Genomic DNA, 12,960 nt, shown 5'->3' on the forward strand with positions numbered 1-12,960 from the left:
AGCCTGACCCGTCCCCCTGGCTGACCTCCAGGAGCCCTCACCCTGCCCCACACAGTCCCCCTTCTCTCTCCCACCCGCTCTGAGCGGCCAAGTGAGCAGCGGAATACCAAGTAATTAAGTCGGCGCACACCATCCGGGCGCCCAGGAACACTGTGGAGTTTCCCTTTTATGTTTATAGCAATTGTATGAAAATGTGCAACATGGAGCGGCACCAGCTGACAAATGAGACGAAACAGACAGGATTCCGGGCCGGCTTTTTTCCGGGCCTGATTGGCATTAATTGTGAGCGTTTACAAAGCACAACTCGGCGCCTGACATTTGCTTCAAGCGAACATTTCCTTCTAATAGTTTTAATGATTACAACGGGAGCTGGTGATCACTGCTGGGTGGGGAATGGGCTGCCTGGTGCCTGGCCTGGGCTGCTGCCAGGGGTCTGTCCAGGCTGTGCTTGCCCGGGGCCCAGGGGACCCACTTTCCCCTGCTACCTGTTGCAGGAGGGCTGTGCCAAGTACCAGGCCTGGGGAACCAGGCCCCCCGCATGGGGCCTGGCTGCAGGCACACACTGAGCCCCCAGCTCAGAAGCTGATGGGGAAACCCACAGGCTCGGTGATCCTGGGTGCAGACCTGGGGCAGAAGGAGGGCAGGGGAGGGAAGGAAGAGCCGTGGGATTTGGCTGACCTGGCTCTGAAGCTGGAGGGCCTCAGTTGCCTCATCTTACGATGTAGGGTAGGAAGGACCCCACAGATGCTGGCAGCTATTTCTTTGCCACGTGACCTTGGCCAAATCCCACCCCCGCTCAGGGCCCATCCTCCTTCACCTACAACGTGAGCAGCAGGGACTTGGTCGGCCAGTCACACATCACCATTCCAGTCCCAGCTGCACGACCTTGGGAGAGCCCTGTGGTCTGAGTCCGTTTTCCTCATCTGTGGAACAGAGTTCACAACCCCTGCAGGCTGCAGACTGGTTCCTGGACTCCAACAGAAAGGGTGTAAAAACCCTGAATCTCTGGCCAGCCAAGAGCCTGTGTCCCATTTCCTCCTGGACAGTCCTCCAAACCCTCACTTACTCACATGTCCACTCAGTAAACATCAAGTGTCCTGATTAGGAACCTGGGAGGAAGGGCGCCTGGGTGGCTGTTGGTTGAGTATCTGCCTCTTGATTTCAGCTCAGGTCAGGATCTCAGGGTCGTGAGATCCAGCCCCGCATTGGGCTCCGTGCTCAGTGCAGAGTCTGTTTGAGATTCCCTCTTTCCCTTTCCCTCTGCCCCTCCCCCAACTCACGCACACACGCTCTCTCTTCCTGTCTCTAAACAAATGAATAAAATCTTTAAAAAAAAAAAGAAAAAGGGAAGGTCGCCTGGGTGGCTCAGTTGGTTGAGCGTCTGTCTGATTTGGGCTCAGGCCATGATCCCAGGGTCCTGGGATCGAGTCCTGCATCAGGCTCCTTGCTCAGCAGGGAGCCTGCTTCTCCCTCTGCCTGCTGCCTGCTTCTCCCTCTGCCTGCTGCCCGCTCCCCCCCAACGTGTGCTCTCTCTCTGACAAATACATTAAATCTTAAAAAAATAAAATAAAAAGGGAACCTGGGAGGACATCACTGAACAAAGCAAAGATCCTCCCTTGAGGAAAAATTATGACAGATTTAGATGCACTTTGGATATGTTATCCTATTGAATTCTCCCCATTTTACAGAGGGAGCAACTGAGGCACAGTGAGGGAGACATGAAGTCTCCCAGTTGGGATGAGGTGGCCCAGCAATCGAACCCTGGCAAGCTGCCTCAGAGGTGAGTCCTCTCAGACCCACCTGATGACCAGCCCACTCCGGCCCTGGGTGAAAGCCCCTTCTGAGGGCTGACCCCGGGAATGGGGCTCACCTGCCCAGCCGGGCTGGCCACCATGGCAGGAGGCCGGACCACCCAGGGGAAGGGAATCTATAGGGCCTGGACAGCCCCATCCCGCTGGGCTGGAAATGGAAGAGGAAGTCCCTCATCCATGGGCCCCACAACACCACTCTTTCCCACATTTCTGTCAACGCTGGGCAGAGCTGCACAAGTCCTGCTGTAGAGGCCAGCCAAACAGCATCAGCGAGGTGGCAGCAAAACGACAGCGGGTCTTTGGACAGCTACATGGCATGTGCAAAGGCCCGGAGCTGTGCAAGATGCCCGGGGGGCGGGGGGGAGGCTTTGAAATGCTGGCAGTTTGTGGAGGCAAACTAAGTGGTGATCAGCAGTCACCCGTCCCACCCGGCCCCCTGACTTTGCTAGGCCCACTCAGCAGGAAGCCCCCCCCCCCGGATGGGTCTCTGCTCGTGCTTGGCTCCAGCCAGCAAAACCTTGGCAACTATTCCTTTTGGAGTCAGTTTAGGGTGTGGGGCAGGGAGAATTTTTTTTTTTTTTAAATGGGGATTTTTTTTTTCCCTTTTGCATATGGTGGCACAGATGGGCCCATGATCCATAAAAACTGTTTGCAATTAAACTCCCACTTTGCATGGCTGGATTTGTCAGTTGTTTGAACCTTGAGTGTGGGGCTCCACGCGGACAGGGAGATGGGACTCGGGGCAGGGTGGGGCTGGATTCTGCAGGATGGGCGGAGGCCCAGGAACCTGCTCTGGGCTTGGGGCCCAAGATGATGGGGTGTCATGACAGCCACGCCACCCCCCTCTCTGGGCGTCCCCCAGCCCTCGCCAGGACTCGGAGTGTGGCCAGGCAGCTGGGGTGGGGCTTGGCAGGGTTTCCCAGCCCAATAGAGACTTGGCCAGTGCCGGGTGCCCTGGCTGTGGGGGTAATGAGGGAGAGAGAGAGGAGCTAATCACCACTCAGCTCTGCCAGAGCCTGGGTCTGGGACGAGGACAGGCAGGAGGGGGCCGGGCAGTGTGAGCCATCATGGGGGTCCAGCAAGCAGAGTGCGATGGCAGGTTCGAGGCTGAGGAGCCAGAACCACTGGCCCAGTTGGCAGAAAGGTCTAGGAGGGTGCCAGGAAGAACTGCCAAGAGCCAGCAGAACTGGCTCCTTCCTTATCCCCAGGGGAACTGGCCCAGCCTCCTGATGCCTCTGTGAAGCAGGTAGGGAAATCAAGGCAGGCACTGCGAGTATCTCGGGGGCCCGGGCTGCCCGTGCCAAACCAACAGGCTCTACCTTTGGGAGCCTTTTCAGAGGGCTTCTAAATGGGGGGCAAGGGGCCTGCACCCCTTCTACTACTCTTGGCCTCAAAACGCCAGCCTGCCCACCCCCAGCAGCTGCCACCCAGGGATGCTGGCTTGTTTGGGTTCACAAATGCATCATTTGGCTTTGGGAAATCCTGAGATCGCTAATAATTGTTCCCTGATGAAAAGAAATAAGGCCCCGGTACCCCCTTCCCCCCGCCCCGCCGCCCCTTCCAAGCAGGGAAAGAAAAGTCATAAAAATAGCTTGTTATCTCACCTATTGAGGTTCCGACTGGATGTTACTGCTAATTGGGTATAACATCCTTGTCTTGTTCTCTCAGAAGCTAAATCAAGAAAGCACCACTGCTGCGAACTAATTATATCTCCGGCCTGCAGCCTGCAGCTCGTCTCTCCCTTTATTGAGTTAAAAAATGGTCAAGAACCTTCATCTTTTATCCCCCCAAGCACCGGGTCCAGGCTGCCTGCCAGGCTTGGACAGCCCAGCGGGAAGGTCGAGGAGAGGCTGTGGGGAGGCAGCAAGGTGTGCAGTGCCTGGAGGGAAGCCCCGGCCCGGTATCTGCCTGGCTCCATCCCCCCCCACCACCCCAGGCCTCTCTCCTCCGCGCAGCTGGGCCCGCTGGGAAGTCAGGAGCATGGCAGTCCGGTGAGCATTCGTTTGCTTATTCATTCAGCACTGCTCTAGGTTAAAGCTTCCGGTAGACCAGAGGTAGCCCCGAGCACCAGCTAACCTCGCCCTGGGTTCGAGGAAATGCTGAATAAATACAGTGAGATGGGCCAGGAGCGTTCCTCTGCTCAAAGAGCTGCCACAGTTCCTGCCCATGGAGTCCAAATGCCAAGCCCAGGCCTGGCTCCTTCCACAGTCCCCCAGGTCTCCATATTCCAGCCACATCCAGCCACACACTGGTCCCTCGACCCACACTAGGTCACTCCTGCCTACCTGCCTGTCTCTGAGCTGCTTCTCCTGTTGTTCCTTTCACCCAGAGGGGGCCCCCCTCCCTTTCTTGGAAGGTCCAGCTCTGCCTGTCAGAAGCCCACCAGGCCTTTAACAACACCTCCTCCAGGAAGCCTGCCCTGGCTGCCTGCCACGCTCGGCCCTGCTTCAGGCTGTAGACCTCGAGACGTGAGTGTGAATATCAGCTCAGCCACTCAGCAAAGTGCACTACCCTATTCTGCTTAATGGCTCTGAGCCTCAATTTTCTCATCTCTAAAATGGGTTAAGATTTCTTCCTAGAGGTGCTGAGAGGCACTCTGCAGGTGCTCTGCAGAATGATGAACGAGAGGGTATCCATGAAGGGCCGAGCTCTCAGGAAGAGCTCACTAAAGGCTGTTATTATTTATGCAGGTGGAAAGCTTTTGGAATCCACCCAGTGCACTTGAAATGAGCTTGTACTGGGCCACACAGACACAGGTTTCTCAGGGAGCTGGAGGAAGCTAATGGACTCTTACACTTCAACAACTCCCGTGACTGCAGAACCACCTATATCCACAGAGAAGCTCCCCTAGTGTCCCTCATTCTGGTACCGTATGGAGATGGGCCGGAGCGACCTCTGAGCTCATCGAAGCCAGGCAGACAAGGGGGTTCAGCTCACAGGCCCCACTGATTGATTGGAGCTGCCTGCCCAGAGCCCTGGAAAGAACCCAAGGTCAGGCAAAGAACTCGGCAGGGGAAGAGGGCAGCAATTGATTGGCGATGTCTGCCAAGGGCACAGCGGTGGAAGGCAAGCCAGGCCTGCCACAGATTTGCCATCCTTGACATTTTACAGAGGACGCAGCTGAAGCTGGGCTGGGGTGGGAGGTAACTTGCTCAAGGTGGTGCATCTCATAAACAAAACAGCTGCCCCAGAACTGGGTCCCCTGGGCCCCTGCCCTAGGAGCCTCCCAGCCCCAACCTGCCTGGCGCCCTCCCGGGAGGAAGACAAGCAGAAGCTTGCATGGATAACCAAGGGGATTCTGCTGACCTGCCAGGGGCCCCTGGGCTGTCATTTTACCTTTGCTGAGCCTCAGTTTCTTTATTACGCAACAGGGATAAAAACACCCTTCCCACAGTCATAGGAGGATTAAATGAGAGAACAAAACGTCAAAGCAGGAAGCTTAGTCTGGAGCACAGTGGAGGCCGGCAGTGTCCTGTGATTCCCGTAATAGGCAAAGGTGTTTGGACAGAAATCTCCAAGGCTGGCAATTGAAAATGCCTCCTCTTCCTCCACGGAGCCCTCCCTGGCTCTCCCAGCGGATAGTAATGGTTTCTGCGTCTGATTTCCTAGCCTGCTTTGAGAGACTGGGGCGCCAGAGGGCAGGGGGCCATATGTGGTTGGTCCACCGCAGCCCCCCTGCTCCTGGCACAGTGCCTGCACACTATGAATTCTTGTACTGTGGTGACGGACCCACTGCACTGTGATGGTGTGCCTGAGGCCTCACCACCTTTTAAGGCAACTGGGCTTGTTCATCTTTGCGTCCCCAGCACCTGGCAGGGAGCCTGGCACAGAGCAGTGAGCTCTGTGAATGAACGGATGAATAAAGAGTAAAAATAGCAGGTCCTGTTTACTGCCCACTTGCGACGGGCTCCTGCCAAGCCTCACAGCTGCCCTCCAAAGTGGACCCCTGGCCCACCTGACAGATGAGGAGATGGAGGCCGCGCAGATGCTGAGGGACAGGGCCAAGCTCCCAATTCAGGCCCCGGGACTGTAGGCTGGAGGGCCTGTCACCTCTGCCTCTCCCGGTGCCAAGCTCAGGCCTGGACCCTGTGGGGAGCGGCTCCTGCCTTGGCAGCGAATCCTGGAGCAGACAGCTGGCGGCTGGACCGCCCTCTCCTCCTCCTCCAAGGGAGGCCCCCCTCCCCCACAGTCCGGGTCATTAAGTTCTGCGTCATTAAGTCCCCATCGTCCCCAGGAGCCTGTTCACAGCCAGCCTCGGCCTTACCCCCTGACCTCCCAGGCCTTTGTCCCCTGTGCCCTCTGCACAATGGCAGGGGCTTCCCAGGGCCCCAAACAGCTGCTGTGGCTGGGATGCTGGTTTGCTGTGGGGCTGGGGTGACTGGCTGGGGCCTGTGCCTGAGCCCCCCCCCCACCCCTTCTGAAGGGCTCAGACTCACCGGGACACTCTGCTCACTCACGCTCATCCCACCCACAAGCCTAGGGGAAAACTGCTATTACTTCCTTGAACAGATGAGAAAAGTGAGGCCCAGAGAGGCAAAGTGACTTGTCTGAGGACACACAGGCGGTGAGAGTGCAGGAGCCCAGGATTCCCTCCCAATCTGCAACGCCCAAGGCCGTGCACAGGCGGCCAGACTGACCTCTACAGCACCCAGATCACCTTCCCCCGCCCCCCCCACCGATGCCCTTGCTGGCTTTAGGGGGTTCTTCCTCTAGATACATCAAGTACTCAGCTCAGCACTCGGGGCCCTGCACACTCTCTTAGTTTTTCTCCCTTTCCTCTTCCCTCTTAGAAGCTCTCCCTGCCTCTCGGGGTCATGTCCTCGAATCTCCAAGTCCCTCTGCCGGCAACATCATCATTTACTCTTACACGCTGGGCAGATCCACCCAGTCCTCAGGCCCGAGAGCAAAAGCCCCCTCTGTCAGGAAGCCCTCCATGACCAGCCGCAGTTTTTCCCTCCTCCATGTCTCTCCTCCAGCCCTGCTCTGGCTCTGACCAGAATTCGAGTTAGTTGCAGACCCCTCTTCCTCCCCATGGAGGCTGTGGGCCATCTGATTGCTTAGAGCTCTGCCACATAGATGGTGGCCGGCAGGGTGCCCTTGCCCAGCCCGATGCCCAGCACCCGAGTGGACCCAGGGGATGGAGGAGGGGGTAGCTGGAGCCCAGGCTCACTCCTTCATCCTCTTCTCACTGGCCATGCTGCGTCCTGCACCCCCACTTCTGGCCACCAACAGACTTCATACTTGTGCTCCTTCCAGGCTCTGTGACCTTGGGCAGGGAAGTAACCTCCCCGTGCCCACTTCCTCCCCAGTAAAATGGGGGTAGTAACAGCACCCGCATTTCTTAGGGCGATGACATACTCTCTGGGAGGTACCAGACAGGTGACCTCTACCCAGGAATGCTATTATTTCCGTCTGCACCTCATCCGGGGGCCAGCACATGAATTTGGGGGTCAGAGAGACTTCGGTTCCAACCACTTACTCATATTTGATTCCGAGCTGGTGGTTCATTCCTCCAGGCCTCTATTTCCCCATCTCTGAAATGGTACTAACTCCACCCACACGAACCAAAGCAAGCCCGATCTCGGAACCTCTCTTTTGTTCAAGGCATGCAGTAGGCACTCGGATATTTCTCAACTAACGAATCAATGGTCCAGGTGTAAGGAATCCATCCCCCTTCCAGCCTCCTCCCCGCCCACCCCAGCCTCCAGAATCCCCTTCCCCACCCCCAGCCCGTGCAGACTAAAATAGTCATTAGGCAGATTTCAAAAGATGTCAGTAGCTTATAATTATAGTCGACATCCTTCTGAGATAAAAGTGATTACCTTGGATGCAAATCACTTAGCAACCAATCAGGGCGGTGGGCGGAGCCCGCGGAGGTGACCGGCCGGCGTGCAGCCCTCCGCCCGCAGTCCGCCCGGCACAGGCGGAGAAAGCGCACAATAGCTCTTGACACGCAAATGGGTTAACACAATAAAGGCGGCTCCGGCCGCTGCTGGGGGAGAGCAGCAATTCCCGGCCCGCGGGAGGTAATAAAGCGGCCCTTTTGTGCGCGCCTCCTCGTTCTCACCCCCGCCCCGAGCCCAGAGGAATCGCCGCCTGATTGAATTACTGTTCATGAATATGAGCAGCTCCGCTTGCTTCCTCCGGTGTGCGAGGAACTGTAAGGTGGAGGGGGCCGGGAGAGGTTTGGAGAGGGGGAGTCTGGCCAGGCCCCAGCCTCGTAGGAACTCAGATGGGAGGGAGCCACGTGTGCTCACCACGTGGGGTGCCCTGGGTAGGTGGGTGGGAGACCCAGTCGAGGGCGGCTAGAAGGGTCCCTGCCTACCCTGCAGTCTTTGATCTTTGGCTCCAGGAGGGACAGGGAGAGCCATTCAAGGCTGTTCTGAGGATGAGGCTCAGAGAGGCAAAGCTACTCACACAGCCAACAAGGGTGGACCCATTCCATAGCCTGGCTCTTAGCCATGAGCCACTGCCCACCAATGGGGGTTAAGCAACCCAGCCCAGGCCCTGGCCAGAGCAACTGTGAGGCTCAAAAGGGATAGGGGATGGGCAAGCTTACGAGCTTAGGTGGAATTAGACAAGTGATAAGGATTACTGGGGTGGGTGGGAGCTAACCTTGAGAGAGGAGACTGGCCAGGGTTACCATCCCTTTTAAGGGAGCCCTAACTGGATCCTCTCTCGGGCTTCAACCTCACCCAACCACCTAAGTCTCCAGGACACACCCACACCAGGGCCACCACCTCCCCTCATCCAGTACACCCCAGCACTCACAAGCCACACCCAATGCCCAGAACACTCTCTGCACTCCTCTGCCTGGTGGATCCCTATTGGTCCCAAGAGTCACAGGGCACCCCTCCTAGAGGGCCCTTGCCAACATTCAGGCTGGTAAGGAGCCACATCTACCAATGTTGCCATTGACCCATCTACATCCTTGACTTCTCCACCAGCTGAGTGCCGACCTGGAGGGTCCCCTGGGGTAAGTGAGTGCAGCCTCATCCCTCCCTGTGGGGAGCCAGAGGGGCAGATGACAAGGAGCCCGGGGCCAGCTCTCTCAACCCTTCCTTGGGCAGGTTTCATGCCCCACCTTCCTTCCCCAAGTGATGGAGAAAGGGGTGCCAGGGGTGAGGGGAGCAGGCCATCCACAAGGCCAGCGCAGAAGTTGCTACTCTGCTCAACAGTATCCTGTAAGTAATGGGGAAGCAGATTCAAACCCAGGTTTCAATGTGGGAAGGCATCTTGGTGAGGCCAGACTCCTTCCATAGCCGAAAGCCCCCCCCCCCCGACTCTTGCAGAGACCCTGTCCAACAAGTGGTATAAGGGCTCCCCTCCACCCGGGGAAGGGGGTGGGAACACCTGGGGACTCTGGAGCCAAAGCACTTGGGAGCCAAACCCCTGCAGCTGCCTGGCTGAGCACCTGAGCCTGTTTCCTCATCTGTAAAATGGGCCACGACGGGGCATGAGCCACTCCAAGCGGGTCACTGAGATCCTCCTATACAATGCCTGGCACACAGGGAGACGCCGGGTAAGCTGGCATCCCCTCCTGCTCGTCGCCCAGTGCTATTGCCAAGCCCAGCGAAGGGAACAGAAGGAATTGCCCAATTCTGACAGCCTTTCCCTCCGCTTTGGCTGTGGAAGTGTAAATACTCCACGGAGAACCTCCAACTGCCTGTGTTTGTGGATCTCTGGCGCACACTCCGGGTTTGTTTCTAAACTGGGAAGCTTCGAGAGGCAGCGCAAACAGCCCTTCTGCCCACCTCTCCCACTTCTCCCCCCATCTGCTGTTGCTCTGTCCTTGGAAGCCTGTGTGTTTAACGACACCATTTCAGCTGGAAATATCATCTCCCTGCCAAGCCCCCAAAAGCAGCTCCACTGATATTTATTGACCTGTTAATCTAGCTAGAGAGCCTGGTAGGAGAAGAGAAAAAATGCTGGCTGCATAGAGACTGGGGCCTGGCTTCTCATAATGACCCCCCACACACTTCCCTCTGCTCCCAGCCCGCCCCACAACGAAGCAGCGCCACAGTTCTCTAACCTTTACCTCCAAATGTGGTCACAGCACTTTCACCCACATCCGACAATAGTACCAATCGCTGGAAGGAACTCAGAAGAGGAATCAAAGAATGCAGCAGCAGGATGCTGGCTGGGGGTTCTCTGGCCCTTCACAAGGCACAGGGCCAGTACTGGTGGGGGTGTGGGGAAGAGAGGGCTGGTGCCTGACTCCCATCAAAGCTGGCCCCTGGCAAGGACACACTTTTTTCAGACCTTGGCACTGACGGGCCTGACTTGCCCTCCGTTCGCTTAATGAGCACCACACTGTGCCTGTCAAAATCATCTTAAACAGCAAAAGGAAGAGAGTGGGGCAGATAGGAGTCCAGGCTTGGCCAAGGCCCTTCATCCTGGGGTTGTGCAGCAGGGGGAACCCCTGGACTTGAGGGGTAGCAGGCAGCAGCTCCTCTGCACCTTCCCTGGCTGGGGGAGCACACACTGTTTCCTGAGCAGAAGTGGCCTCTTTTAAGGTGCGGGGGTGGGAAGGGCGTGCAGGGGTGGGGTGGGGGGAGAGTGGGGGCACACCTCTCTAGGGACCCTGGGAACTTCAGTCTGCTGGTTGGGTGTATAGCGGGATTCAAGGAAGTGTTCTCCGTAGCATCCCTTTTGAAAGCATAAAGTTGCTCTGTTTGGCAGTCCTGAGCCCCCAGGCAGTGCCAGGCTATTTGGGCAAAGCTGAACACCTGTCCTTGGGGGGAGGAGCATCAGCAGGGACAGCTGGCCCTGCTTCCCTCCCCCACCTCATGGAAGAGCTGGGGATTTAGGTCAGAGGACTGCAGTTGAGGGTGGGGGGGGGCGCGGAATCTGCCTTCACCCCTCCATTACCCAAAGACTTCCAGTCTCGCCCCTGGTTACCACGACCCCACCACCTCCGGCCCTGGGTCAAAGAGAGTCGCATCACCACTGCAACCCCAGTGACGTCAGAGGCCTGGAAGTGACGTCACGCTGTGGCCCCTCTGGGGAACCCACCATCCCTGCGAGCTTTTTTGAGGAATGGGGGCTGTACGGGACACCCTGCTCAGATCTAGCCTTGGAGGACCCAATCCTCAAACGCAGCCACCTGCATGGCTGGGACTCCACAATCCACCTCGGAGCTGATGTCCCCTGAGGATCTCACAGGCTGCTTGGGAGCACCCCAAGGGTTCCATCTTGGGTGCCCTCCTCCTTGGCCCTCCAAGACGCGGGAGTTCCCAGGGAAATTTCGGATGACGGAGCTGCTACCTTTGTTGGCTTTAGGGGTGGGGTGACCTTTCCTCTCAGGCATATGCCTCAGCCTCGCCCGGGGCTCCGTGGAGTTCCCCAACGGGCCCCCAACCTCCACTCCGGCCGCTTGGCCGGTCTAGACAAGTTGTGTGTGAAAGGGAAACGGTTGGGGGGAGACGAGGAGCACGGCTGCTTCAGGATTCCCAACAGCTCAGGGCCCCTTTATTTCCGATCCGGCCGCCCCGACGCCAAGGAGTGCCCCCAGCTCCAGCCCGGAACCCCGCCCCGCGGAACTCACCAGATCAGCCAGGCCGTTGAAGGGCACCAGGTCTCAGCGGCGACGACTCTCCGCTCGCCGGGTCGCAGCCATGCAGAGGTGGCAGAGGCTGCCTGAGGGAGCCCCCCTTGGGGGCCGATGCCTCTCTCCGGGTGGAAAGAGACGCTGTCGGTGAGGGTGATCCAGGCACTGACCCGCGCCGTCCGAAGTCGGGGATGGCAGGTCTGTCCGCTCAGCGTGGGTCGTGCCCGCCCGGGACCTGGGCCGTGCGGGCGCTCAGGCGGCGCATCCTCGCCGGGGCCTGTGCTCACCGCGTCCGGCGGGCGGCGCTGCGCCTCCCCTCGGGGTCCCGCTCAGGGCTGCAGCTCGGCCCGCGCCGCTCCCCGGGGCGCCCTCTCCGCCCGCGCCAGGAGCCCGGCGGCCGCGGCCCCTCTCGCCGGCCCCAGCTGCAGCCTGTCTTTGTTGCTTCCTCTCGCTCGACCTCCCGCCCGCGGCTCGCAGCCCCCGGGTCCGCCTGGGGGTGGGAGGGGGTCGTCTCCTCCGGGGTTGCACGCACCTGCAGCGGCCCCGGCTCCTCGCCGGGCATGCACCGGCCCCCGCAGGTTGCAAAAGAGAGGCGGCGAGAAGGCACCGGCCCCTCCTCCTCCTCCTCCGAGCCCTGGGTGTGGGGGGAGGGGAAGCTGGAGAGCAGCGGCAGCCGCGGCGGCGGCGGCGGGCGGCGGAGGCTCGGATGCAGCCCCAGGGGCCTCGGCGCCGCGAAAAATAACCGGTCCGGGTGGCGCAGGGCGGACGTGGGAAGGGCCTGGAGCACGGTACACCGGGCGTGCGAGCTCTCGAGCTGCAGCAGGGGCGGCGCGCGCCGGGCTCTCACGCGCCCATGGCCCCTGGCGGCGCGCAGGGGCTCCCGGGGCTCAGCCTCGCGCCGCCTGGCGCGCGCCGGCGCCTCGCCTCGCCTCAGGCCCAGGTGCCGCGTGCCGCGTCCCGCAGGCGGCGGGCCCGGCTCTTCACCTCCCTCGGCTGGAGCACGCAGCCTTTCAGCGGAGCTGCCGGCCCGGCCCTCCTGCCCGCTGCTCCGCTCCGGCCCGACTGACAGGCGCGAGCGCCGGCAGCGGCTGCGGCGTCTCGCCCCCCGCCCGCCCCCTAAGGTTCTGCCCAATCAGCGGCGGCCGAGAGGCGGTTACCAGGGTGACGCGGCGCCGCATCCTGCGGGGGGCGGGGCCGGGGGCCGCCACGCGCGCTTTTCGCGGCAAAATTCAAAGGCCGGCAGGGCGGCTCTCCAACCTCCTCCCCCAAGCTGGGGCGAGGCGGGACCGGCCTCGCGGGGACTGCAACTCCCGGCATGCAGCGCGCCGACGCCGGGCGGAGGGGCCCCGACTTGAGGCGCAGAGCATGCTGGTATTTGTAGTCCCTTTGTCGGGACCCAGAGGTGGAAAAACCAGTATCCTTTATTGAACACATATCTGGGGCAAGGCACTATGCTAAGAGCATTACCTGCATCGTTTCATTTAATCTTGAAAAGAACCCTATGAGGAATTTGTTAAAAATAATAGAAAGCTAACACGTAATGAAGTACTCTGCCTAATGCTCACAACAACCCTGTAAGGTATGTATTATCACCCCTAT

At 59.3% G+C, this 12,960-nt stretch overlaps 1 protein-coding gene across 1 annotated transcript in view; it reads right to left on the minus strand.

Annotated features, from left to right (window-relative positions):
* FAM222A (family with sequence similarity 222 member A) overlaps positions 1 to 12,407 on the minus strand; it is a 55,342-nt gene extending 42,935 nt beyond the window's left edge. The window contains exon 1 of the mRNA XM_025889366.2: positions 11,359 to 12,407. The gene's annotated coding sequence lies outside the window, so the exon portion shown is untranslated. The remainder of the gene's footprint in view (positions 1 to 11,358) is intronic.
* Between the last annotated feature and the right edge of the window lie 553 nt (positions 12,408 to 12,960).

The sequence above is a fragment of the Callorhinus ursinus genome, unplaced genomic scaffold (genome assembly GCF_003265705.2).
Source record: "Callorhinus ursinus isolate GAN/ISIS: 27379988/994484 unplaced genomic scaffold, GSC_fseal_2.0 scaffold41, whole genome shotgun sequence".
NCBI lineage: Eukaryota > Metazoa > Chordata > Mammalia > Carnivora > Otariidae > Callorhinus > Callorhinus ursinus.